Here is a 27,520-nt window from a genome sequence, read left to right as displayed (position 1 = left end):
TACAGTTGGGTTTTGGTCTGAAATTTGACTCAAAACAGACTTTGCTTTCTCAAAGTGAGCGCACAGTGAAACTCCTGTGTCACGAGGCCTGCAGGTAGTTGTGCTCCAGAGGAAACGAGGTTTAAAGCCGAGATGTTTTCAAAGAAATAACAAACTCATTACTATCAGTGCCTCTTACAGTCATAAATAGATAGTCAGACACAATCTCCAAGCTGCTATGTCTCCACTGACCCCACTGTCACTGGGCTTTATCTGCTCTCTCTGTGTGTACATGTTTCCATACAGTAGAGCTGATGAACTTTGAGCCTGGTCTTGATACCTCAGCAGCCCTCTGCAATAGTAAAAACCCAGCCGGCAGCCGCATTGATGTTGTTTTCTGCTTGTGAACCACTGTGGTGAACTGAGTATCCCACCCTGAACCCTCAGCTTTACAGCATCAGAGATATGCCTCAGTACCTGCCAAACACACACACACACACACACTCACACACATTGTGAGTCGATTGTTGACTGCTGACTGCATGCAGGGCGCGTCGTACAAAGTCCCATTCAGAGTGTTAATTAGGATAACCTGAAGTTCAGAGACCTGCCGTTCATTGCAGAAATAGCTCAGAGGTCTTACAGAGCGTGGCTTCAGACGTGTCGTGTGGAGTGTGTACATGTTTGTGTGTGTTGGTCGATGCTACAGGGCACCAGCAGCAGCTACCACGGAAATTTCTATTTCACTCTATTAGTTTGATGGGGGTAGACAGCCAGACACCTCTGTGGAGTAGAGAGAGGGAGGGGAAAAGCGATAATGGATTTACTTTACTGTGCGCTTCAAGGTGCCAGACAGTCTCTCTCTCTCTCTCTCTCTCCCCCTCCCTCCCTCTATCTGTCTCTCTCTCTCCCCCTCCCTCCTTCTCTCTGTCTCTCTCTCTCTCTCTCTCTCTCTCAAAGTGGGCTAGGAAGGAGCTCCAGCATTATGGCAAAGCAGCCCTGCTCTCCCTTTTCCTTTCATGCTTGGAGAGAGCTGCAGCATTTAGGAAGAGAGAGGCATCAGACTGGTGTGTGTGCGCGCGTGTGTGCTCGTGCACACATGCATGCACTTGTGAGTCTAATGCACCGCCTCCACACAGCACAGCATAGCACTCTGGTCCTGCATTATCCCGAATGCTGCCGCTGTGATTGGAGCGGTAATGTGGTTGCTAAGCAAATGCAGTTTTCTTGGACTAAATCAGAACTGGCAAGACTGCTTCCTGGCTGGCAGCTGGTGGGCGGGGCTTGGGTGCAGACGCTCCTGTCGCTTGTGTGTAGTAGCATGACTGTCACATAAAACACACGAGAGTTGTTTCACTGTGGAAGCAGGTGAAAGAAAGTAGCTTTTATTGATTTGCCTGTGTTTGCATTTGTCCACTGGATGAAACAGTTGTGTCCCAACGCCTTCATTTAAAAATGATCTTACTACTCATGAATTTCTCAGAGCTGTAATTATATTTCTTGTACCACATGAAATTAGTCACTGCCTCTGTTCTGGCAGGAAACTAACCCTGATGTCCATTTTTTTTTTGTCCTTTGGTTTGATTAAAAATCAAAGGGAAAGATAAGCTGCTGATAGCTGACTTTATCAGCAATTTGTCATATTTGCAGCTCATTGTGAGAAGATGATGACTAATATTGAGTTAAACAAGTTAGAGAATAGTGGTGGGCCACAACAAAAGGCTTCAGATGATTCAACCCAAGCAACTGCTGTGTCTATTTGTAGGCTGCTTAAAAGTGACACTGCTAGTTAGACTGCTAGAAGACTAATGCTAAGAATGCTAAAGTCCAACTAAATTGATCATTTTTACTACTTTACTACTTTTAAGGAGAAATTTTGCAATGTTTAAAAGAAGATAACGACACAGTCTTTTTTCTACACGCAGGGAGTCAAAACAAAACATAGCGTCTCCTTATTTAGTACTCAGGGCTTTTTTATTTCACAGTCTAAAGCTCCAGAAAACTTGTAACAAACATCACACTGCAAACCAGATCAGAGTGATTTCTCTCAGCGACATTCTCCGCCACCAAATCAGTATATTCAGTAGGCTGAAAACAAGGGTTGACTAGCTTTAATAATAATAATAATAAAAATAATAATCATTTTATATAATAATTATCTAATTAACTATCATCCCACTAGTTCATTAATCGACTAAACCAATTACTGTGTTTACTTGCATTATTAAAGGAGTTGAAATACAAACCATACAAGTTACTTTAGAAAGGAACCTGATGCTACTAATTCCACAATCAACCAAAAACATTTAATCTGAGCAGCTACGATTTTTGTTGACGTGACGACCTGCTTGGCCAAATTTTACTGTACTCTTACATGATTCAGAAAAGATGTTCCACGCAGTACTCGGAAGTTAGTGTCATGTTGATAAGTCCAGTCCAAGCAGAACAGCCCGCCAGCCGCTGGCTCGTGTTTCCGGTAAGGCGAGACGGCAGCTCTGGGTCAACTGTCCGTCAAAGATAAAGATGGAGGTGTAAAGTGGGGAGAGGTTAGGGGCTTCAGTTCCTCAAGGCGGCTTTAATTAAAACAGTAGCCAGCTCGGTTAGTGGTAAGCATGACACATTCTTGTCAGGAGTCCTTGGAGTGATGGGGCAACAAATAGCCTGTCCAGAAGTCAAGAGGTGGTAATTTGGAGGGCCAAAGGTGCACACGGTCATCCACTTGGAAACATTTTAGGCTAGCAGAACTGTCTGTACACGTGTGAGGATTTGTGTGGAAGAGCAGGGTGTCATCTACTTTTAGCTGAGTGTCACATTACCTCAGCTTACGTGTAAGTTACTCCACTGAGTATGTCCAACTGTAATAAATGGACCATACATTCTGTGAGGTGCCCAGTGTAAATGGACTAACCTTTGCAGAAAACAAAATTTGTCAAGTCGTTTCATTTTTGTCATACATGCAGCTGAACTACTGGTAGGTAACATGACAGTTAGCTAGTATTTTCCTTAGTTGCAGCAACAACACAACACTTGACACGACACAGAATGGCCTTTTGTACCAGAAACAGTTAGCTCTGCAAGCAGTTAGCCTAACTCGGCACAGAGACTACAAGCAGAGCAAAACTGCTTTAACTTCCTACAAAGTACAAAATATTTCAACAACTGGGGCCGTGTAGCATTTGATATCGGTACCAAAATGATAGCCGAGTTAGAGCACTGACAGAAACAATAAAATGATTGAAGTTTAATGTCCGACCTTTTTCCTCTAATCAAATAAGATTAATTTGACTATGGGAAAGATATGGTACTACCAAAATGTTGGACTGGTCCTTTAAATGGTTCTTTTCAGCACCATATGCACTATAACCCAGCAGAAATGTTCACTGCTACTGCATGAAACCCTTTTTGTTGAGAGTGTGTGTGCGAGGGAGGCCTCATGTGGGCCTGACCTGATTCCAGCCAAGCATCGCGTGCCTGACCAGAGCATCTCTCTGTTCTCTCTCTTTCTCTTTCCCTTCCACTCTAGCATCCATCCCTCTCTTGCTTGCTTGTTCTACCCCTCCCTCCCTTCTCTCTCTTTTTCTCTCATCCGTTCTTCTCTTGCACTCTCTTTTTTTTCCTGCATTACATTGTGCCTCACCGCCCATGCTGCACAGTTCACTTGAACACTCTCTTTCATACACACACAAACACACAGGGTCCCACAGGCTCCCAGCATGCTTACCTCAGTGGAACTGAACTTAGCAGTTTCACAGCAGCCATACAGCAGACAAACTGAGAGTGGCAAAGTCTGTCTCCATGCTGCTCAGTGGCATGGGAATAAAGAGATCTGGGTTAAAGTATAGGATTTAACGTGAAATCACATCACATTATTATTGCATATAATACAAGCACAGTGTGTTCCCGAATGCACAATCAGCATCACTGGTGGTCAGTTTAACCTGCCAACCTGCTGTTGGAAGTCCGCCAGCGTGGAGCAGAGGGCGCATTTTATGTTTCAGTGGGCAGGTGGGAAGACAACAATTGTGTCTACATGAGTGCGTGTGTGAGCTGTCCTGTAGCAGTGGTAGGTTTTTTTTCACACACACACACACAGTCGTGTTTCCATCACTCCTGGGGACATTACATAGACTTACATTCATTTCCTGGAGGCTAAACCACCACCTAACCATACCTGCCTAATCCTATACCTCACCCTAACCTTAAAGCAAGTCTTTACCATGAATACGCGTCTATGCACGCTCTCGCTCTCATTAAGATGGCAGGAGAGTGGCATGATCTCAACCACCTCTTCCTCCAGATGTGTCCAGATGTGTCCAGACACTCTCAATATTTCAAAATTTAAGCATATAAAAACAGCAGTATAGTCCTTTAACAGATATTTTTCCAGGATGCCACTATACGATGCCTCATTACAAGCTCCACAGGGTTTGTAGTCCCCCCCCACCACCACCACCACACACACACACACACACACACACACACACACACACACACACACACACACACACACACACACCCTGGGCCCTCCATTTTTCAGAGTTTCTGTTGTCTGGACGGATGATCCAAGGCCTGTCATCCCCAATTACCCAGATGTGGGCCTCGGCCTCTATCCCTCCCACTAATCCCTCCTTTCTCTCCCTCTTTTTCCCTTTCTATTTCTCTAGTTTGGACACAAAAAGATAGCAGGGCAAGCGATGCCATTGTCTGACAATCTTATGTAAGGGTTATTAAGGCATATACAGTATGCGTGCTATATAATCCTGCTATGTTTTTTGGTCATCCCCTCATTTTATTATAGTGTGTAATAACACTAATGAATTCTTAGAGGTTGATATAACAGTGATAGTTTGTAGCAGGAAGAAGCTGATTAATCAGTTGATATCACATGCCAAAGTTATGAACATATCTGGGTCACTGAACATTAAACTGAAAGTTATTAATAATTCTGGAAATGAAAAGGCACAAGCTTGTTCGAGACACACTTAGTCTCCAATTCACCTCCATTTCAATCTGGTATCGTTTCCAGCCCCTACTTCTCCTTATTCTCCTGAGAAGTAAAGAAACAAAGGTCAGCATCCTCAGAAACAGAGCAGGTACCTGCTCTTTCTCCTTTTGGCATGTCTGTTGTCTGGCTGTTGCAGGTCAGAGTTGTGATTTGATGCAGACTCCAAATCAGCCACCAAGAACCCCTTTCACGTTCTTTCACTTGACTGGGAGAGTCGGTGTTTATAGAATGTATGAACACCACTGAGGCACTTTTGCTGAGGTGCATCTTGTGTGTGGGGAGACTTGCTTTTTACCAGCTGACCTACTTCACAAAGCACTTTGTAATCACATTGGATTTGTTAATTTGGTGTTTTGCACCTCTGTGTGGTCCTTTTTAGCGGTCTTGTGCGGCCGGCCCGTGCCGGTCAGAGGGGAGAGAGGACAGGCTGCCACCACTGCTGCGTCTTTAAAAACTCTCTCCAAGCTGCTTTACAGATTACCAGCGCTGCAAACTAGGTAATCGCCCCTCAGCACGAAAGGGCTTATATACCAACTGCAAAGTACGCACAATTCATTTCCAGCGCCAACTCACCCTGCTTGCTACTTTAATCGGATTCTTGTTTTTGCTGTTTTGTTCTCACTATTATGGGAGTGGGTGCTGTTGTTTACCACTCATTCCTGTTGGTTGCACAGCACTTATGTTTATGGCTGGCGTATATTCGAGTGGCAGTGTGTGCTAGGCTGTATATGTGTGCGTGACTGATCATTTCAAGCCTTCTCAGCTTTTTCCTGGTGGCAGGTGGCACCAATATGGTGTTACAGTGCTGCATGTAAACCAAAGATACATGAAAGGAAGAAAGAGGGAGAAGGGAGCAATGCAAAATGAGGCTCAGAAAAATACAATGAAGAAGATCAGACTCACTGTTGACACTGTGCAGTTTTGACATATTGACACAAAACGAGGAGCCCTCCATATGGTTTTCTTATTGCAAATACAGATAATTAATACTTGGAAGTGATATACATTGACAATAAGAATGAAAATCTTTCTTTGAAAAATTATAATAACCAGAGTTGGATTTTAACAATTACAGTCTACTCAAGTACATATTTCATAATTTTCAAAATTACTCAGAGTTGATTATTCGTGATGTGTAACCAGTTAGTGTTGAGAGAGGATGTTGAGAGAGACCGCAGAGTGTTGACAGCAGACAGGAAGGGGATACTGCATCAGGGCCAACATAGCAGACATTTAAATTAACATTTTATCGACAGTCGGCCGTCCGACTTAGTCTGCAGCCTGAGCGCACAATAGTCTATCACCAAAGGGTGATAGGAGACAACATCTAAGAAGGCAAATTACTTCTTTACAGCATCTTGATATAAATGAAGGAAAAATCAAAAAGAGGCCAATGATGTCTCTCTTCCACCTATATTATTATCTTCCTTTTCTTTGTTTGGCTGCTTGAGAAATACTGATAGAGGGGGCACTGGAGGAGGAGGTGAGCAGCACGGGAGATTTGTTTTGGCTCACGTATTGTGCACCTATTGTGAGGAGATAGCCAGTTAATAGTGGGAAGGGAGACAATATTAGTGCTGACAAAGCCAAAAGAGAGTTCTTCAACATCCCCCCCCTGCACTGTGTCGCAAGAGGGTGGAGTGCTAAATAACTCTGCCCAAAGTTCCACATGCAGAGCCAGCTTCTTAAACTTGTTACTTACAGCTAAGTGCGATAACTAGAATGATTGGTTGTTTTTGGATTGTAATGAACTGGATTAATAATTAAACCAAGGGAAGACAAGAGCTACCGGATTTTGAGATGGGGATTACACGGAGTCATCATGGGAAGAACCTGATGTCCGGCCCTCTCTTGCATGACAAGAAATAAAAAAAAGTACTGGAAAAACTGAGTTTAGTCGAGTTCTGGCAGATAACTTGTGTGTTCTGGTGACAACACCCCCTTCCCCCAATGTTCCTTTCTCAGCTCATATGCTTCCCATCAGGCAGAGTGATCTACATGACGTCAGTGTGTGTGCGTCTGTGTGTGCATGGGGAATGGCAAGGAAACCAGCCCTGCTCTCCAGATGTGAGAGGAAAGGAGGGAAATGAGGAGAACAGGATGGACAAAAGACAGAGTGACGACACAAACAAGACTATCATTGACTCATCCTGGTTCCGTATTCAGTTTGTCTCATGGTCAGTGGAATTTGTCATCTTTGGGTTTGGATTCCTTCACCTTTAGAGATACTAAACTCCATGCAGCCAGACACCACCATCAAACCACGGTTTCCTCTTTTGCTCACTCTGCAACGGAATCCATTATGTAAACACTACTGTTAGTTTTTTTTTTTCTCCTAGATGTACCCTTGGCCTTGAATATTATGGCTTCCACACACCTCCTCTTCTAGAACAAACTCCTCTCTCAGAAGCCACAACAGCTTCTTTCTAGGTTCAGTTTTAACCTCCCTGCCCACTACCCAAGTGGGCCAAACTGCTCTTAGCTGCAGCCCAAACTTTCTGATTGCATGTTATTCACCCTGACCCCTCTCTGACCTTTCTGTGGCCCAGGCTGGCTGGCTATTAAAAGTGAGGATGTAAAGAAGGGCTGTGACTTCAGGTCATTAAAACACATTTGGGGCAATTAAGGGCTTTAAGTGTCCCTCCCTTGATTTCTTCTCAAGATAGTGTTTGTAGAGTGAGCCTGCATTTCACAAGGCCAGACGCAGTCGCCCCCCAGCACCGGCCTCCTTCCCTTTTTGTCCTATTTTTACAGTGGTCAACACCGTAAAGTCAGTTGAGAAGTGGCTTTGGCTGTATCGTAGTGAGGTCGCAAGAGGTCGCGAACCTTGTTTGACACCTAGAAATGAGACCTCTCAGGGAAGTCTGTCTCAAATACACTTCTTTATCAGTTTACGTCATTAGCGCTCCCATTAAGGTGCAAAGCCATCTGCATGGTCCTCTGTTATTACTTAGATACCGGGCTGAACACTACAGAGCGAATGTCCTAGGTCTTCCGCGAACCATAAGATAAATGTTGAAAGTTTGCATGAATGCATTAATTCTGTACATAAAATCTGATTTCAAGGCTACTCCTGCCTTGAATACAACAAGGAGAGCCACCAAATTTTTTAAACATAGCCATTTTACCCTCATAAGGTGAACTCTTATGGAAAATCAAATGCATAGGGGGAGCATGCTCTAACGATAAGTCAGCCTCCTCAGGTGACTTTACCAAAGTGATGTGTCTCGGTGGTTGGAGCCTTGTTGTCTTAGATGCCAGGTTTATATGGCTCCAGGGTCAACTGGTCACTGTTTTACAGGGGTTGAGGCTAGTTCACAGGCAGCCCATGCCATCTGGTTGTCATAAAATCAGCCCAGTAAGCCTGACTTTTGTACTGCTTAATGGGGCTCTCAGGGGGTGAGCTTAGGTGGAAAAAGTCATACGACTTCTGTTTTGCCCCTCGCTTTAAGGGCCTGAGTATACTTTCAAACCTACATGGGGAGCTGTGGCCACCTCAGACACACGATTGTATTACTTTCTGGTGTCCGCTTGGAGCGTGTGATCCTTTCCATTTGCATGTTGTGGTGACCATGCTCTAACAAATTGGAAATATGCGGATGTCTGGATGACACGTTCATGCAAATTTTGGCGTAAAACTGCAGTTATATTCCTCCTTAGAGCAGGATTAGGTCAGACGTTTGCATTTGTTTGGTTTGCTACTGCTTAAAGGTTCCAAATTTTTGTATGCATGTGGAAGGTACTGCGGTAAGAGGCATTGTTGGAGAACTGCAACAGTTGTGTCATTGCAGGATCTTCACAAATATAGTGGCTTGCCAAGTGGCCCGCCCTCCTTCATCATTTATTGATTTCTTGCAGCAGACTGCATGCTGAAGGTTACGTGGAGGATGCTGCTGCAATATCCAAGACGCATCCAGTTTCTTTTTCCCTCTGTGCAAAAACAGCTGATGACAGGGAAGAAGTGCTGCATGACACTTAAAATAGATAACATGCATAAACAGGCCTTCTTCACTATCGCGATGCATCTTACGCTTTTCAAACTATTTCCCAGCCTTTGACACCAGTCTTAGAGGCATCACTTTCATAGCTATAGAAGTCTCACAGACATGTCAGATAAGAGAGTGAGAAAGGAAACATGCATGCATACTCAGCGCCACCAGAACTAGACAAGGCCAAAACAACAGTCGGGCCAGTGGAAAGGTCATAGATAAATGAAAAGGCTCCTCGGTCTGATGTGTACTCTTAACCTCAAACAAAATTACAGAAAGCTTCGATAGAGAAATGTCAAAATGAGTCTGCAAGCTTCTCAGACTATTTCCATGCAACTGAAATTCAGAGAACGCATCTGACAGAACAGATATGATCAGATGCCTTCATTGGAGCTGACTGTAGTTAGCGGCCTGCAAAAGAGGAAGGCCCAGGGCAAATAGAAAGCTTGTGGACAGTGCTTTTGTCCCAATTACAGCTAATCCCTTTAGTTGCAGAGAAAGTGGGGACCCCCTGCTGGCTTGCTCTGACTCCACAGAGCCAAGCACACCCCCTCCCTCCATACCCCATACCCACCCCGAGAGAAGGGAAAGTCAAGAACTTTCATCTGTCTTTTGTCTTAGCGATTCATCTGCCTTTTCAGATGAAAACGTGCCACTTTTCAGGGCTTGAAATATGTTAAGCGGAGAGACATTAGCCAGACCAATCCTGTTATGAGCATCAGCGCTGGGAGGGCCGGTGGGTGGGGTGGGGTGGAGTGGGAGGGGGCACGCAATCTTCTTAAGTGATTAATCACCATGTGAAAGTGAAACCCACTGAGGGATTTCTCCACCTCAAAATTTCAACTACCCTCATTCCCTATTGTTTCCCTTTTGACACGCATTTTGCGTCAAACCTCATGAAAAAAACTATATGAGAAAAATATGTTTTGACTCAAATCACAACACTTTTGGTACGTTGTTTTCCCCGTTTTTGCAAGAGGAAAAGATGCATTTTCCAGGTTTAGCCGCCATAGTGTTGACATGGTCTTAGTCACCATTAGCATGGGAAAAGTAGTTTGTCAACTGGCATCATTATGCAAACTGTGGGGTTGCAAGAGAAGACAATTAGCAGGGCTCGGGTGTGAAAAACAAACACATTTGGTGAAGCTTCACCCTTATTGCCTCATTAGGTGGTGCAGTGAAGGAGAAGGCTTTTTTTTTTTGCCCACCGGCCTCTGGCTGTGTGCTGAGAGAGCGATGTCAGTGGGGCGCAGTGAGACAGACATCCAGAAAGAAACTCAAAGACAGAAGCAGAGGGTCACAACCTCTCCGCACTGAAGACGAAGTCATGGAAGATTTAGTTGTTTGTATTGTGTTTTATGTTAGTAGCTAATCTGTGTGGGCATCTGTACTCTGTATGCATGATTAATCATTAGTGCTCACACACGTGTAGGTATCTGCATGTGTATATGTGCCTGGTCAGGGGTTAAAAGGGCGTTGAGAAGGCTGATACTACAACCAGTACTAATACTGTAATACACTAAATAGACACAGACAGACCTTTTCATCCAGCATCAGTACCTGACCTCACAAATGCCCTGCTGCATGAGTGGGCATAATTCCCACATAGACACTCCAAAATCCTGTGGACAGCCTTCCCAGACAAGTGGAAGCTGTCTTTGTATTTAAAATGTGATGTCATTAAAGTCCCTGTTGGTGTAATTTTGACGTGTCCCAATACTTTTGTCTATATATTGTATTTCTGGGGTGAATATGCTCAAAGATGAAATTTTAGTTATTTGGACATAATAATAATAAACCGATGATTTGCTCAAACCTCAGCATGTATGCAGTGGAGGATACAGATACGCTTTATTAGTAATCAAAGAGAGCAGTAGCTGATATTTGGAACTGATATACATTTGCAGTAAAAATTAAAATGTCTAAATTTAGAATAACCAGTGATTGAATGTAAGTAAGTAAAATTTACTCAAGCAAATATACTTAAGGAAAATTTTGAGGTACTTGCACTTGACTTGAATATTTCCATTTTCTCTAACTTTTTTAAATCCACTGCACCACAGTTTGGAGGCAAATATTGTACTTTTTACTTCACTATGTTAATCTTAGTGACTTTGCGGATTCTGATTATTCAGTGTCAGTGGGCTTTGACTCATGACACGTAACCACAGACAGAGAGGCTGTTGCAGAACCAAAGTACAACATTTTGAAATGTATTTATTTAGTCTGCACATGAAAACACTGATGTGCATAATCGGAAAAATGCTGAATATCGGAGCCCATAATCAGCCAGGCCAAAAGAAACTTGAGGCATCACTGCCCCAAACCCGTATCCTCCATCCCGTCCTTCTCCTCCGCCTCGTCCAACAGCACCTCCACAGTTGGGGTCCCTTGTGTTCTGCACCTTCCCTCCATCCCACCCCACACCCGCTTGCCTTTTATAGGAAGCTATGTGGTAGTAGGACCTTTTTATGAGCTGCTGTTCACAAAACAATTACTGTGCTTTAATGAGGCTGTCTGGAATTTCACAGGCCCCAGCCGCTGTGTCACCTAAGCCAAGTGCAGGAAAAATATAAAGTCACCACTGAGCGACAGCCGTCCATCTTTAGAAGGACAAAAACTCACCTTTCATATGTGCATAATCATGAGAGTGAAACTGATGAGAACAGCAACTGTCGTACATGTTCTAGCAAGGAGAATGTCAATTAAAGCGAGGTTAAGCTATTTGTCATTTTGCTGGAAATGACCACTTGTGCACTGTTCTTGTGTAATTATTTTGCTCGGGTTTTATTCTGATTGCCTAAAAATGATTTAACTAAGTTTTCTCTGTTTTCTTTTCCTTTACATGGTTCTGTGGTGTGTTCCTGCTGCTCCGGCTGTAGGTGAGTGTCAGTGTCTGTACTTCTTTATTCCCCCCCATCTCCTGATCTGTCTTCTGTCTCTTCTCTTTTCTACCAATCACTGCAGCTGCAAACATCATGTTAGACGTGGCAATGGCTGCACATTCTCACATCGATACCGCACTGAACATGAGCCCTTCACACATATTCACAGTGAAGTATTTATCACATATTGCTGTATGATTGTAATTTTAGGGCTGCATTGGCACACGTGTCACCTGCATTCAATTGTTTCTGAGATTTGTCTGCTAGTTTAAGGAGGGAGGAGCTGCAGCATGTGGAGAAAAGGGAGGGAAAGGGTGCGGTAGTGAAAGCCCCAGCGCAGACCGACGTGGGTTTAACCAAAATGGCCGCCCACCACAGGCCTCTGTGAGATGGAGTAGGGTGTAACCACATCTGCTATCTTCTACAGTGTTGCATGCTGCAACCTAAAACTGTTGTGTGTGCATGGCGAGGCTTTGTTTGTTTCACCTGCTCCACAGACAGCCAGAGTCCTGATTGTCATTTCATGCTTTGTACCTTTGGGCTTGCCTTCTCATTTATCCCAGTTTCACCTACCACCTAATGTCCCATTAGGAGCAGTGTTATCCATCTCTTAAAACAGGTTCTTTCGAGGAACGATAAGAAATAATGACTCAAAGTCTGCTTATTGACTTTTTCTAGAACATTCAGCTCTGTCTGCTCTGTTCACCCAAGTCACTGTGCAAATTCAGTCCATGGAAGAATAGATGCGGCACGCGGCGAAATATTAGTATGGGTCAGAAGTGCTGGATCCTAACAATTCCTGTAACAACTCAGGTTCAGACAGCACTGTACAGCTGTTTACACAAGCTGTGTAGCAGTCCTCCTGAAAACTAAACTCATCTCTGTGTGCAAAAACAGAGGAGTGCTCCTTTAAAATGGATACAAGCACATTAGGATCATTGGACAGTTTACAGAAGTCCATATTTAGTTAACTTTAGTTGAAATGCCTTCTTCTCACTGTGGATGGCTGCCTTCCTTCAGAACAAAGGCCCAGTCGTCCACCTCTGGGGAATAATGCATCAGGTCATTGGAGGGATGTTTGAAACCTGGGGCGGGGGATGCAGGGAGGGATGGGATCGAGGTCAAGGGTCAGGGTGCTGCTATGTGTGTGTGCTGCAGCATGGTCTACATCCTCCTCTTCAGAATGCAAATGAGTTCTGATAGCGTAGTCGCAGCGCCCTGAGGGCTTCCACTTTGTGTGTGTGTGTGTGTTTGTGCGCTTGTGTGTTTGGGAGATATCCCAGGGCAGGGCTGAAAGGTCAGGCCCTTTACTAAGGACAAACAGGACCAGAGACGGAGACATGAAGTGCTGCTGGGACAGTCACTGATTTAGTGCTGAACTGGCTGTCACTTATCTTTCAACCAAGTATTGATCAGCAACCGATGAGTAGAGCCTTGCTATGGTGAAACAGTTCACATGGCCTACTAGATAGATAGATACTTTATTAATCCTGAGGGAAATTCAACTATACATGTGATGCATCCTGAAATGTTATGGGTGGAAAATACCATAATAATAATAAAGCTGAACAAATAGGGTGTCCCCCAGAAGAGGTGGCAAGTCACCCACCTCCTGAGGCAGCATCCACACAACTATTTGATATCTGCTGTGTGAAGTAACATTTCTGCTCTTCTTGAGAGTTTTATAAAAGTCTGTTACGTTTTAATGATAGCCTTTCTTTCAGTTGCGGTTGCCCACCTCTGTTACAAAACACATCGGGAGACCCCAGTACAATAAAGATAAATAAAGATAGCCAAATAACACAGTCCACAAAAAGATGCACATGTGGTAATTATTCCCAAATGTGCCTTTTCCTTGTCAACCAGAAGTTTTGTTCCTGTTTGAATACAACTGGCATAGATTGCTAGCTTTATGGTTAATACGCATATCTCCCCATGAGGAGGTAAGCACAACCAAAGAAAGAGTAGGGGAAATGTGCGAGAGAAGATTCAGTTCTGCCACTTGACCATCAGGGTTACTGTGACCTAAATGTTATCACCTGAGCATGTTTCAGAAGAACATGTGTACATACAGACATCTCTGTGGATGTGCAGTGTAATATTTAAGTCCACTAGCTGACTCTATTGCACATATCTACACATGCACACCCCCAACGCAGTGCAAACACGATCACAAGCATGAAAATGCTGACAACTTCAACTTAACAAGTCATCATCCAAACGCAATGCAGCACTTTATTTTGAGTGCAAACCCAGCATTTAGTTTGTTCACATCTGTTACAGCTGATTTAGTTTTCAGGGTAAAGTGCACAGTATAAAACTTCAGTCTGAAAACAATAAGTAAAAACTGTCCACATCTGCATGCTGTAGACTCAGTCTGGACGAAATCAGACATTATCTGAATCTTCATATTTATCATGACAAAATATGCATGACTTCATGTCATATTTCAGCTGAAAATTCAGTAAAAAAAAAAAAAAGAGAAATCTCTGGAAGGGCCATTAGACAGCGGGCGTCTGAGTTTAGTGTTTCTGTTTCATCTCATCCCACTGAAGCACCAAGAGGTGAAGAGAAATCGGTGGAGATACTGAGAGTATAGGAGAAGAGCAGGGAAACTGTGCTGAACGCAGACATGTGTGTGTGTGTGTGTGCGCGCGCGTGCCTGTGTGTGTGTGCGTTGTGGGCGACACGCCCTTGCAGGTTTCTCTATCACTCAGCTTCCATTAATTTTTAATTGCTTCCTCCGCCTGGCACACAGCTCCACTTCTCACTCAGTGAGCAGAAGAGTAAGAAGGACTCCCCAGCAGAGCAGAGGAGAAGGAGAGATGGGGAAATAAGAGGAAGAGAGGACAAGAGAGGAAATGGTGGAGAAAATGGCTTCCATGAGCCAGATTTGGCTTGGCCCTCCACCAGAACCTCCTATAAGAACCTCTTTGCACTTTCTCACTTCCTCCTGTTTCCCTCCCTTGTTCCTTCCGTGCTCCTCTCCTCTGTCCTTATTCACCGTCCCCTAGCTTTTTCTCTCATCTGCTTTATTTTAGCCCCCGTTCTATCATTGTTGGTGAATAAATGAAAATGAGAGGAAACCCGGAGCCTTTGATGGAAGACAGTGGCGTTTCAGCACACTCGACACTTCCTCCATCTCTCCCTCCATCCACTCCCCACCCTTTCAGCCTCTCCCTCCCTCTCTCTCTCTAAATTAAACATCAAAGGGAGAGCCCTTAACTAGGTGCACTCGCTCGCCCGCAACGCCAGCGATGCCACGGTGCTTTTTCCTTGTTTGAAAGTTGCGGAACGTATTTCACACCCAATCTAACCCTCTGCTGCTGCTGCCTGCTCCTGCTGGAGTGCTCTCTTGAGTTTTCAAGCGTGTGAGGGGGCTGGTGGAGGTGCTCAGGCTCGGAGGTACAAGGGCCTGAGGAGAGAGAGAAAGAGCACATCAGGGTTCAACTGCTGATTGATTTTTTTTTTTTTCCCCGCTTATGTGCAGTGTGGAAAAATATGTATTAAATAAACATACTGTATATTAACAGGCCCTTTAAAACGCAAACAAACAAAAAAATTAGACAGTGGCGGTTAAGAGTTACAGTGAGAGTAGCAGTGATCAGCTTATCAATATTCAACTCTGTCACCCCTGTTTCTAGATTGTGGGTTGTGTTAATTAATCTGGAGGGAGAGAGACAGAGAGAGAGGGGTGGGCATTACTGGGGGGGGGTGGAACAGATGCAGTCTGGATGAGTCTCCAGCCTGCTGGCTAGACTGCAGAAAATGGCTGTTGAGCTCCTGAGCAGAGACTTCCTCCATCATCCCTCCATCTATCAATGCATCCGTAACTGACAGAGGAGAGAGAAACTGTAAATGATTAGTTTTTGCCACAAAACCTTTTTAAGTTTAAAACATATATTATTTACTTCCTAATTCATTTGATTTTTTCAGTATTTGTGGCACTCATGTTCTCAGTTGTCATGAACTGAATATCATATTCTACTTGTGCCTGTTTGAACTTCCTACAAAGTCAGAGAACCCCTCAGCCCTTCAAACTTGTCCATTTTGAACCGAAAAGCCCACGTGTAGTAGACACCGAGGCTGAACCCTAGGGAAGTGTACGACCACATGACCGCAATGACTTGTGGAGCCTATGCCGCCGCAGAAGAGACGTCACGACAACACTTTAGGCGGGAATTTGTCAGTCATAAACAAGCTTTATAGCTGGATGTGGACAGTCCTTCGTTCTGTCCTCAGGGGCATGCTGACCATACACAGTTCAATCATATTCTAGGTTTTCTGCTGAGCCTTGTTGAAAATTTACTTATGATTGAAAGATAGTGAACACTGCTGCAATATATCCAATACCTACAAGTTCAGTCCCAAAATAAAAGAGTCGATTTTAGCATTCAGAGTTACAATAGGACAGGATAAAAGGCAGACGTGTGGAGGGAGGAGGAAGAGGAGAGCGATTGCTGGCTCCTTGCCATGCCCTCTCAGTGTGACCTTCCTCGTAAATAGCTCATACGACTATTTCCCCCCCTCTCTCGTTCCAGTGGGAGGAAGGTAGAGAAAGCCGAGACGAATTTGAGCACTCCAACAAGCCCTCATTTTATTCCTGCCAGTCTCCCGTTTTATAACAAGAAAGCCAGGTGTAGCAGACCCTCATAAACATGAGCCGGCAGCCGATTGCATGGACATCCTGACCCCCACATTCATGCCGTTTTGATGTAGAGGATGAAAAGCTCCAGAAGCGGCTGCAAAGAAAAAACTAGGTTTGTCAAAACATAAAATTGAATTTTCTCACAGAGGACAGCACACACAGTGAACTATTGCTCAAGCCACTTCCCAGCTCTGATTAAAATATATGACATTTGTAAGGTCACAAGACCGAGGACATCTTCCAGAGCTCATTTGACTGTTAAATAGAGCAGTGTTGCAATTAACTATTCCATAAATTGGTATGCCAAATTAAATTGGCAGAGTGTGACATCAAGTCTCTATGGAGATGGGGCCAATCTTTTCACGTTACTCTGTGCTGCAAAACAGATGTAGGTTTGTATAAGTTGAAGTGAGCTGGACTCGGATCAAGGTTTTGCTCACCAAATTTATAGCCACCATTAACAGAGGCACTGCTGGCATAATATCACACCAGTATAGCAGGAGTGTAGTTTACTCTAGGAACCAGAGCCATGTCTGTTAGAACCGTTTCTACAGAGAGAACCAAGTGGTGGATGCTGATGAAAATGCTCTATAGGTTTTCTAACATGGCACCACAGTTTTCTTCCTCCATCCCTCTGTTCCCTCTTCGTCACTGGGATGCAGTCACTGTCGGCCGAGGCAGATGGCACGTGGATCGTGAAAGGGCAGCGCCCACCAATCCTCACCCACCAACCCGGCAGCACCCGCCTGGGTGCCACCTGCTCCTCTTGTCTGTTTGACCCTCTTGCCAGCCACACGCATGCCGAGGACCACATGACTAAAAACTGCGAGGAGAAAGAAGTAGATTTTACACTCGTTTTCTATTTTGGGCTCCACCAACACCACACCACTACTCTTCTCTCAATCTGTTGTTTTAAATGAAATGTTGAAAGTTAGAGTCATCCAAGACAAAAATATGAATAAAATCATGTTGTTGCAAATAGTAATGTTTGAAAAAAAAAAAAAAAAAAAGAAATTGTGCACATGGTGAGGGTCAGCATCCACATGTCCAGTCTTTACTGTTGTCTGCATTCAAGGCTGTAGCCTCAAATCTGTGCAGGTGTCTCTGAGTTTTAAACAGTCAACAGTATGGATTAACAGTCTAATAGTCTAATAGCAGATTTGAAAGTGGTTGTTCCAGCTGGCTTTGCTGCCCTTTGCTGCTTGCTGCACAGATGCTCCATGCTGCTATAGGAGACTTAAAGGTTGACCTATATACAACAACTAGCTATAGTATACAGTACCTCACTATAGATGTGGCCGTTGTCTCAGTCACCCACTGTCTCCCTCCAAGGCTTTGTCATCCAGGCTCAGCCCTACTGTGTAAGCTGGGTTCCTATGTAGCTACACACAAAGCCTTTCCATGATGACAAGGCTGTGTTTAAACATACCGAATCACTTAAAGGACCATTCAGGCAATTTTGCTTGATATAGACTTTTAGTTATAAACCTTCACATTATTCATTATAAAGTTGACAAAAAGGACTAGTGCTAAAAGAATGACAGCAACAGTCGTTTGTTCAAATGCCTGGAATTTACACGTGACATTTTTACACTGTCACAAGGAGGTCTGGGTGTATGAATGGATTGAAGTGTGTGAGTTTGCCTTGGGACTCTGCTGTTTGGACGCACTCCCACTTCCTTTTCCTCCCAACATTTCATTGGCCAGGGTTTCATTTAACCATGACCACAATCACTCCCTAACCCTAGTTGTTTGGCTGAGCAGTTTTCCTGACCTTGACAAAGTAGTTTTCAAATCCAAAAGCATAAGCACATAAGCACATAAAATATTAATTAGAATCTTTTTCTGGTGGTTTATGGATGCATTTGTAAACATCATCATTTAAGGCTGATCATAAAATGCTAATATAGGTTATTTTGGAATGTAGCTACCAACAATGTAGGGATGACTTGTTGCATCTCAAATAAGTTATGTCTGAAAAAAGTGATTTTTATGGTAGATCTATGGTAAATTGAATCAACTGGATTCTGGCGAGCCCAGTAAACAGAAAGTTTGCCCTTACATAGTCTTCATTAATAATAAACTTCATCTTCACAGATAGGTGAAGTATACATGATTGGCAAGCATATGAGAAATATCTTTCACAGTGTGCAGGACATAAATGATTTTAAGGTCCTCTCAAGTGCTTTTCCCAGGTGGGTTTTTACAAGGGGGGAGTGGATTACCTCAGTGTGGGCCTTGAATAAGACTGCTTGTTCCAAAACAGATGTGGTGTGTTGCGCTCTAGCTGAGAGAATGAGCTCATTGTTTACAGTTGAACCTGGTGCTAATTTTTTCTGAAACGCTAACAGCTGCCTAACTGCGCCCCCAGCCAGTCTTGATATCAACCACCCCCTCCCCACACCTCCTCTGTGTGTGTGTGTGTGTGTGTGTGTGTGTGTGTTGGCTGTGGCAGACTCCAAAAGACCAACTAGGCGCCTGATGATTGCCACCCCCCTCACTCAAAGCACCATCAGCTCCATCCCAGTGCACTACCCAAATCTAATCTACGCAACAAAATCGATCGGCGTCACCGCTCACTGCTGCCAATGCAGGCTGGCCAGTGTTGGGTTGCCTACTTAAGCCTAGGAGTGATTGGGTCAGATCATGCTGGGGGACTTCATTCTGCAGATGCACTCACACACACAAACTTTCACATCCAGCTGTGGTTGCACAAACCTATGTTCAGTGCGTGTGGTCACATGGTGGTTGTGAGCAAAGTGACAAATACAGAGCAATGCAGTGTGATTGCAGTGGTTGATAGGCCTCTCACACAGCCTTTCTGATATCATCACACACACATGCATGTGCTTTTTCATTTTTTTTTATTGCTTAAACACAGCCCTACACACTGCAAGTGTTGGAAGTAATTTTTCACGACTAATCTAGTTAAATAACTCAGAGCTGCTGGCTTTGCAGGGGAACATAAAACTAGACGAATGGAGCGATGAAGCCAGTGAGGGATGATAGTTGTACTCCCCCCTAATTGTTTTAAGTGCCCTTATTAGTCTTGGGCCATTAGCACCTTAGCTTCCTTCTAATTCACCCCATCTATTTGCAGCCTATAGTGCTTATCTGCTGTCATGAGCACGCCTGCCCGTTATAGTTTACGTTTTAAACTTTGATCTCTTCTGCAACATATTATCGGTAAAGTTTAAACTAGTGTGTGGTTTCACCTTGATAGCAGCGGCGAGACGTGAGAGTTTCCCTTTCCTTTTGAATGTATTTTTTATAGGCCATGAGACGGTGGGAAGAGGCTGGACCCTTGTTTGTGGTGAGCAGCAGAGCTTAAGACAGTTTGATGTTAATTTCCCGGCACTTAAGACCATGGGCAGTTTCCTGTCTGCCTCAGTGCTCGATACATTTGTGTGTGTGTGTGTGTGTGTGTGTCTTCTCCCTCCCCCATTGTCATTTTCTGCCTCTGTTTTTTTTGCTCTTCTACTTTCCCCTTTCTGTTTAGAATTTAAGTTTCACTCCCACTTGACAGGACTAAATAAAGGGAATAGGGAGGCAGAGGAAATGGCTATTTCCTCTTTTTTTTGCTATTACACTGGCTTCATACATCTCATTCTCTTTTTCTTTTCTCTCCACACTCTTCTTGTTGTGTGTGTGTGTATATATGGTAGGATTAGCTATATATTTCATCTTGGGGAACACAAAATGATGACGCTGTACAATGAAGAGAAATAGAGTTCAGGAGAGAGGCAGAGAGAGGAAAGAGGGAGACCTCTTAGGGTAGTACTGCTTGTGGAAAATCTCCAGGCCTGCCAGTTCCAACTGGTACATTCTGGACTCTGGACACAGCACTTTTATTTCCCTTATCCTCAAAGAGAAAGACAGATGTTCTGTCTTTCTGCTCTCCAAATTAAGCTCTTTTCTCTCTGTTCATGACCTTTCGAGATGTCCCAGTAGGCAAATTAGCCCCCCAAAAGCTTGACTTTTTGGTGCCATTGCTGCAAGTTCCAGGCCTTATTTCAAACTGATCAAAAGAGGTCAGCAATAAGCACAGGAAGCTCAAAAAATTACAGGACTATTTGGCTAAATGTGCAATAGCAGCAGTGTCCAAGCCAAAATGTTGCTGCATCATACAGAACTGCCATCAAATCATGGAAACTGCTTATTTCCACAACCTGGGGCCAAAGATCATTAAAGAAATCATATGTAACATTTCCACATTTAAATGTTTAAAAATGACTAGACCTTTCTTATGTATTTGTTGACTCGTGTATTTACATTATCTACAATGTTTCCAACAATGTTCAAACCCAGAGAAAAAATGTAGTTTTTGTAAGCTAATGTTGCGTTTCATTGGCTTTCCTGTCACTGTGACTTCCAGGACAGACTCCGAGAGCGAGGAAGGAAGTCGGTAAGCATGACTTAATGTCAATTAAACTTTAAAACATTACTTCGTCTGTGAACGTTTTTGTCTAAGTCACATCAGATAGATTTTCATCAGCAACGGTGGTTATCTAACAAGAAGACTGCAACCCCCATAATCCCACATCATTTACGTGTTTTCTTTTGTTTTTTTATGTTTTGGATCGAGAGACCCTTAACAGCAGAAATTCCATATTGTGCACTTAAGGGATGCATTTAAGGGCTGGATAAACTCTTAAAATGGGCTTTTTTGAAAACTAAATTTGGTGTTTGCATATTCATTTGCATTTGATATGTAAATTTCGGGGTGCATATGAACAAAGAATTAGGTACATTGTTAAAAACATGGGCAGATGATGAAATTTATGTCACACAACAAGGGAAGTACAATTTAAGTTTTAACCACCAAATGTTAGCCCTGAAGAGAACAGAGTGAACTAATTCATAGCTTTATTTTGACTGATAAAAACTCCATGACATAGCTCTTCAGTTTAAGAATATCGTTGATGACTTGAGCAATTAATTATCAAAATTAGGTGTTGTGTATTGGCAGGAATCTGGCGAAACGATATGTATCAAGATACAGTGGTTACGATGCTGTATATTGCAATAATGTAATCGAGGCAACATATTGTTCCTTTGGCTTGTGTTCTTCGTGCTAACGGTGTGTACTAACTTCTTGCTGTCTCAGCTGACCAATCTTTGCATTGCACAAAAAGTAAATGTCGCAAAGTTCAACTGTATCAGTAGTTTCTCTCACCCCCAATCATGCATGATTGTGTTGATTCTGTCAATCACCACACTGATTAATGAACTAATCAGCTCAGCTCTGTAATATAAAATAGCGAGTCTGGCTCAGCGGTGCCTCAAATCCAACTAATATGTTGAGAGATATGCTTTAATAATCCATGGGGTCTTCAAATGTACCATCCTTTGTGAGGTTGATTAGGTGTGTGCTAGCCATTGTTGTCTGTGTTGTTTCAATAACCTGAGTGTTGGCATTTGTACCAACAGCAGAAGGCCAGCCAAGTCCCAGCACTGATAAAGCCTCAAAAACAATGAGCTCACTGAGAGGAAACTGCAGACAAACACACATATAACCGATACGAAAAGTTGTGCGCTCTTGTGCTTAACTGATAAAATGGAGATTACAGCCGAGTGACTTTATCTGGAATTTCTCAGCATTGAAACGACAGTCTGCAAATTCGGTCTTTTATTGGGAGGATTTTTTCCCCTTTTCTTTAGAAAGAACAGATAAAAGTAACTGTGTGTTCCACAGCGCAGTAACAAAACAGACTGTGATAAGTGTCTGGGAATCTCGTCTCCTCTGCCTCAGACATAACAGATGAGTGCGATGTGAGATTGGAGAGAGTTGAGGAGGAGCAGGAGGAGGAGGTGTGGGGTGGGGTGGGGGGGTGTCACATAGTTTACCAAATGCAATTATGTAACTGTGTCATGGTTGCAGAGGATGGGGAAATGAGGAAGGTGGGAGGGTTCTGGACAAGGGAAAAGACCTTGTATGTAACGGCAAGAAAAGCCTTGGATCATTGAGGTTTTTACTAACTAACAAATCCAACCCAGTAGCATTTTCAGTCCACAGTTTGTTTATAAGATTGTTAGTATTTAGTAATAGTTGCAGGTTTTTTTCTCATATTGTTCAATGGACAGAGACAGACAGGACAAAGAGATGAGCGATGGAGGTTAAAGGATGTGTAAAGAGAGAGAAAGAGAGATGTTAACAGACAGCTGACAGAGTTCAGAGACAGCTGATAGAGAGTCTGTGACGTCTTCTGCCAGCGAATGTCTCTGGCTCTTGTCTCTGTGTCACGTACACTTTTCCTACAGCCACCATTGGTGCTCGCCCTCCCTTCCCTCCTTTTCTCTTTCCCTTCTCCCCCTCTCTCAGCCCAGATATCCCAGAGGGCCGAGGGGTTGGCTAAGGGCAACAGGGCTGATTGTCCTGAATGACAGACGGCCAGCCGATTGGCTGGGTACTGGCCAGTGTCAGCTGAGTGTGGCTGTGTGTGTGTGTGTATAATGTATGTCCTCCCTGATGAATGTGTGCATTTAAAAAGAGAAAAGCACATTATTTATGAGACTTGGCTTTTAAAGTGCAGGTGCCAGAGAATTCCCAAAGATGAGAAGGATGCAGTAAATACTTCAAATGTTCAAGCGTAGAGTCAAAGGAAAAGTTTTCAGATTTTCTAAGACTAGCTAATGGTCTTATTTTTGACCACATAATGATATGCCAACTTAAGCACATGCTGTCTAGTGACCAGCAGCTTCTTATTGTGTCGGCTGGTCTTTTTGTCATTGCCAACACTGCCAAACATCCTCCAGCAGCACATACATTGACAGAAAGCCATATTTCATCATCTTTGTTTCTTCTATTTTGTTCTCAAATTGGTCTTAAATTCAATCCCATGTAGCATTAATGAGGTCTTGAAAAGTCTTACAGTTGGCTTTGGGAAACCTGCAGCTCCAAAGCTTTTGGCAGCTTACAATAATCTGCAATAATTTGATGGTTACACTGGCATTAGTGCATTTGCTTCCCCACTTACAGCAAGAATGAACCAAAGACAGATCCACACCGCAACGTGCGCAGTCGCCTCTTTTATCTGCTGTTGTTTTCCACAGATTCAGACACTTTCTGATACGTGTGGGTTTCATTGAACAGTTTGCGTCTTAGGAAATGGCTTGGAAGTCAGCCCTCCCCTGATTCTCTGGCCAGAAAACGCCAAACGTCTGAGATTCATCATTTGTTCCATCTGGCAGACCCAATGGAGGGTTTGGAGGGGCTGAAGGCTTACATAACTAAAACAAATATCCGACATTTTAGGGGATTACATCATACGAATGGGATCAAATTGGTAGGTTTTAGTTGTGTTTATGAGTCGGGAAGGTGCAGTGCTGCAGTTTTAAAGCGAGTTTGTGGAGTTATTTGTACAGGATCACTCATTAGGAGCTGCTCTGTGTAGTTTGATGTTTTAGTTGTAATTTGAAGTAGAATCTTCAAATTACATCACATATGTTGCAGCATATAATGTTGTGTTTCACCCAATGATCTAGTCAAGAATACTATTATGTAGTATTACAGTAATCTTGCTGCTTGCATATTATTCCATCTGCAGATTTTGTTATATTTTGTAGTTCTGGATTGATATTCTTGCACTTTGAAATGCTTATTGCCTTCAGCAGGCAACTTACAGAATGACGTCAAAACTCTGTTCAAGCCCACCACCCTCCTTGTCCTGCTGGAACTGCTCTAAAATAAGGCGCGAGTGCCTGAAGGAGGAGGCGGAGGGGGGCTTTCGCACACACACCAAGCGAATGATGGATTTTATTTGGTCTCTGTTTGCTGAGCCTGAGCTTGGCTACATTGGTCTGTTATGTCGGTTTCTATGGTGAAAAACACAGGCCATGCCAGACTTGACTAGTACAAGGAATTAAAATAAAAAAACTGTGCAGGGACAGGGGGGAGGGGAATGGGGGGGGATAACAAGGGAAACTCGATTCCAAGAATTCAGAGGGTGTGGAATCGCAGAGAGAAAGATACGACAGACGGAGAGTATATGGGCAGTGAAGCAAAGGCAGCTGCAGCAGCCTCTGTAAGTCGCTGTTTAAACTGAGTCAAGCAGAAATGGTGGCTGAGAACAACTGAAGCAATAGAGTTTGACAAGCAAGTGTTTGTTAAGACTTGAAGACTTGAAATGAAGCTGCCAATAAGTGACATCTAAACAGACTTGCAACATCAGTGTTACTGGAATCATTTTACCTTTGAGGCCTTGGAGACATTTGCATGAGCTATGGCACTCAGACTTATGCAAAATTCAAATTATCCACCTGATGGGTTTTTTATTTGCTCATTATAATCCATTGCACATGCTTTTCATTTCAAGATGGATGGGGTTTTTTTTTTATTGTTGTTTTTTTCACTGTTTGCCATAAGAATTCATGACATGACATTAAAAGTAACGTTTAGAAATCAATAATAAGAATTACCTGCTTACCCAGGGGGCAAGCAAAATGCTATCTTGGGCTAGTAAGTCTTTGCAACTCACTTGACGATTAAGAAAGTGGTAAAAGCAAAAAAATGGATCTTCTGGAGCTGATGATAGAAATACCTAAGAAGTGAGCCATTTCACTTTTTCTTATTGAGAGTTGCACATGACCAATCCCCATCTGGCACTCATTAGAAAATTCCCTGTCTGTCTTCTCTGACCAAAGATAATCAAGTTATGATATAAAACAACATATCAACAAATCACGTAAACTAACACACGCAGTATCAAGCAGGCACTTGCACTGCAAATGGTGCTGTAATTGCTTCACTCTGCTGCCTCAAGTCCATTCAGATGCAGTGTGAGCGAGCTTCAGTTCAGTCTAATCCCACATTTCAGCATGAACAGAGCTGCTGTTTATTCATGCTGTTTCCTCTCCATGAATGAAAGATGAGGTGCATTAGCGTATGCTGTCATGTGATTGATAAAGCGTGTGTGTGTGTGTGTGTGTGTGAGAATGAGAGACGAGGTATGTTAGCAGTGTCACAGCTGGATTGATGGGGTGCATTTTATTTAACAGAATGAAGTGAGTGAAAGGTCAGTTGTGAGTGTGAGGCTGCCACTACTACTCTGCAATTTCCTTGATTGGTGTGTGTGTGTCTCTGTGAGGGAAGAGGTGTGTGTGTGTGTGTCTTTGTGTTTGAGTCTGCAGGTGTGTGAAAACGAATGTTTAGACTAAATCAGAGTGCTCTTGATTTTTTTCATTTTTGTCAGTCTGTTGTATAGACAGCTGCTCTCTTCATTCCACATCTGTGTGTGCGTGCGTGTGTGTGTGTGTCATGCCTGTACCTGCATGTCTGTTATCAGTTCGTCTATCTACAGCTTAGCTTCTGGTATGCAGCTCACCTGCAGTAAAAACTCCCACACACAAACTCTGCCAACACACACACACATTTTTGTGTGTGTGTTGGCACAGTGGAGACACAGTTATTGAGTCCAGAAGTAAGGTAGTCAGCACATACTGGCACATGGAGGCACAGAAATGTGTGTTCGCACACACACACACACACACATTCATATTCACACTTCTCATGGCTAGCGATGCTAGTCTGCAAACAGGCGAGGTGAGTCAGTTGCAGTCTCTTTGCCCTTCTACTCTGCTGTTTGTGTGTCTGAGTGTGTGTGTGTGTGTGTGTGTGTGTGTGTGTGTGACACTTTCATGGACACATATTCACACATGCTGATATCTAGCCAAATCCATGAGCAAACAGATGTCAGTCTGACCGAAAAAACAACAACAGTGTACAGCTTTCTGGCAGGTCACAGTGATCCCTGCTCTGTGTGTGTGTGTGTGTCTCAGGTGACTCAGGTCAAAGAGGATCAGTCACATCGGGGTCTGCTTTGACTCTGCATCAACAGTTTAGTCTACATTTCTCCACAAAATCCATGGGTTTAGTAGTTGCCACGGTGATGGCTCTGTTTTCCCCGCCTTATTGGATGACTCCATCATTGAGTGTTTCCTACATTCATGGATGACTACCTTGACCCCAGTGACATAGCATAATACTTTACAGCACTTAATACCTAAAAAGTTATTTTTTGAGAAATGATCAAAATTATAAGCATAGTACATATGATTATTCTTACTAAATTAAATAAATTCTTAAACCTGAGCATGGAATATTTTGGGGTTTTGGATAGTTGAAAGACAAGTGAAAAGACGTTACCGTTGTGGTTAACCTCAGTTGAGTAAGTCGCTGTGCAATTAGAGAGACAGTCAGTCAGAAGTTAACTTAAGAGCTGTCTGCTGATCACAAGGATATGCCAATGCAGTTGTGTGTGTGTGTGTGTGTGTGTGTGGCTTCTGAGAAAGGCATGCCACACACCCCACTAAACAAACCTTGAATCAGAAGAAATCAATCTGTCATTCCAGTCCCAGAGGTTCCAGTGATATTGTCTCTTCGTCTGCTGAGCATGGACGCTCCACAGGTTGTCAGGTGGTTGTGCAACTCCTTATTTTTTTCAACTGGGCTCCTCTCATCTGTAGAACATGACATTAGCTCATTACCACTGAGAACACGAGTGCCACAAACACTGCTAAAAAGAGATAAATTACAAATCAAAATGATAAAATATTTTCCATTAACATGTCCCAAATGCTTTTTAAAATGCTGTCCAGTTAGTTCTTAAATGCTTTATGAAGCTCACACAGCACCGTGTCTGGCATGAGCTTAAACAAAGCTTTAAACAGAAAACACACCCACACAAACATACACACACACACACTCTGGGTTTTTCTGTGGCAACAAGATTTGAAGAACATCCTTCAAGTTGTTCCCATAATCATTATTGTACTTTGCACCCAAGCTCCAAACAGCAAACTGACTCTTCATTTAACTTTCATCACCTGCTAATAAAGCTTCACACCTGGAACAAAACAAGGTTCTTCAAAGGTGCTGAAATCTGCAAAGTGGCTCTGTACATGCAAGTCACAGTGGCAGCTATGGATTCTGAAGATCACTTTGATCTCATCAGGATCTCTGGCCTTACTTGGATATTTGCGAACTCCTGCTTCGCTGAACCATTTAAAGGTTCTG

The 27,520-nt window shown here is 43.3% G+C and overlaps 1 protein-coding gene across 1 annotated transcript in view; it reads left to right on the top strand.

Annotated features, from left to right (window-relative positions):
* The window catches only part of skia (v-ski avian sarcoma viral oncogene homolog a), a 73,540-nt gene that overhangs the window by 18,081 nt on the left and 27,939 nt on the right, over positions 1 to 27,520 (top strand). The gene's annotated exons all lie outside the window — the stretch shown is intronic.

This window comes from Scatophagus argus, chromosome 8 (assembly GCF_020382885.2).
Source record: "Scatophagus argus isolate fScaArg1 chromosome 8, fScaArg1.pri, whole genome shotgun sequence".
Lineage (NCBI taxonomy): Eukaryota > Metazoa > Chordata > Actinopteri > Scatophagidae > Scatophagus > Scatophagus argus.
The sequence above is the reverse complement of the archived record's forward strand: the minus strand, read 5'-3'. Positions and strand labels throughout refer to the sequence as shown.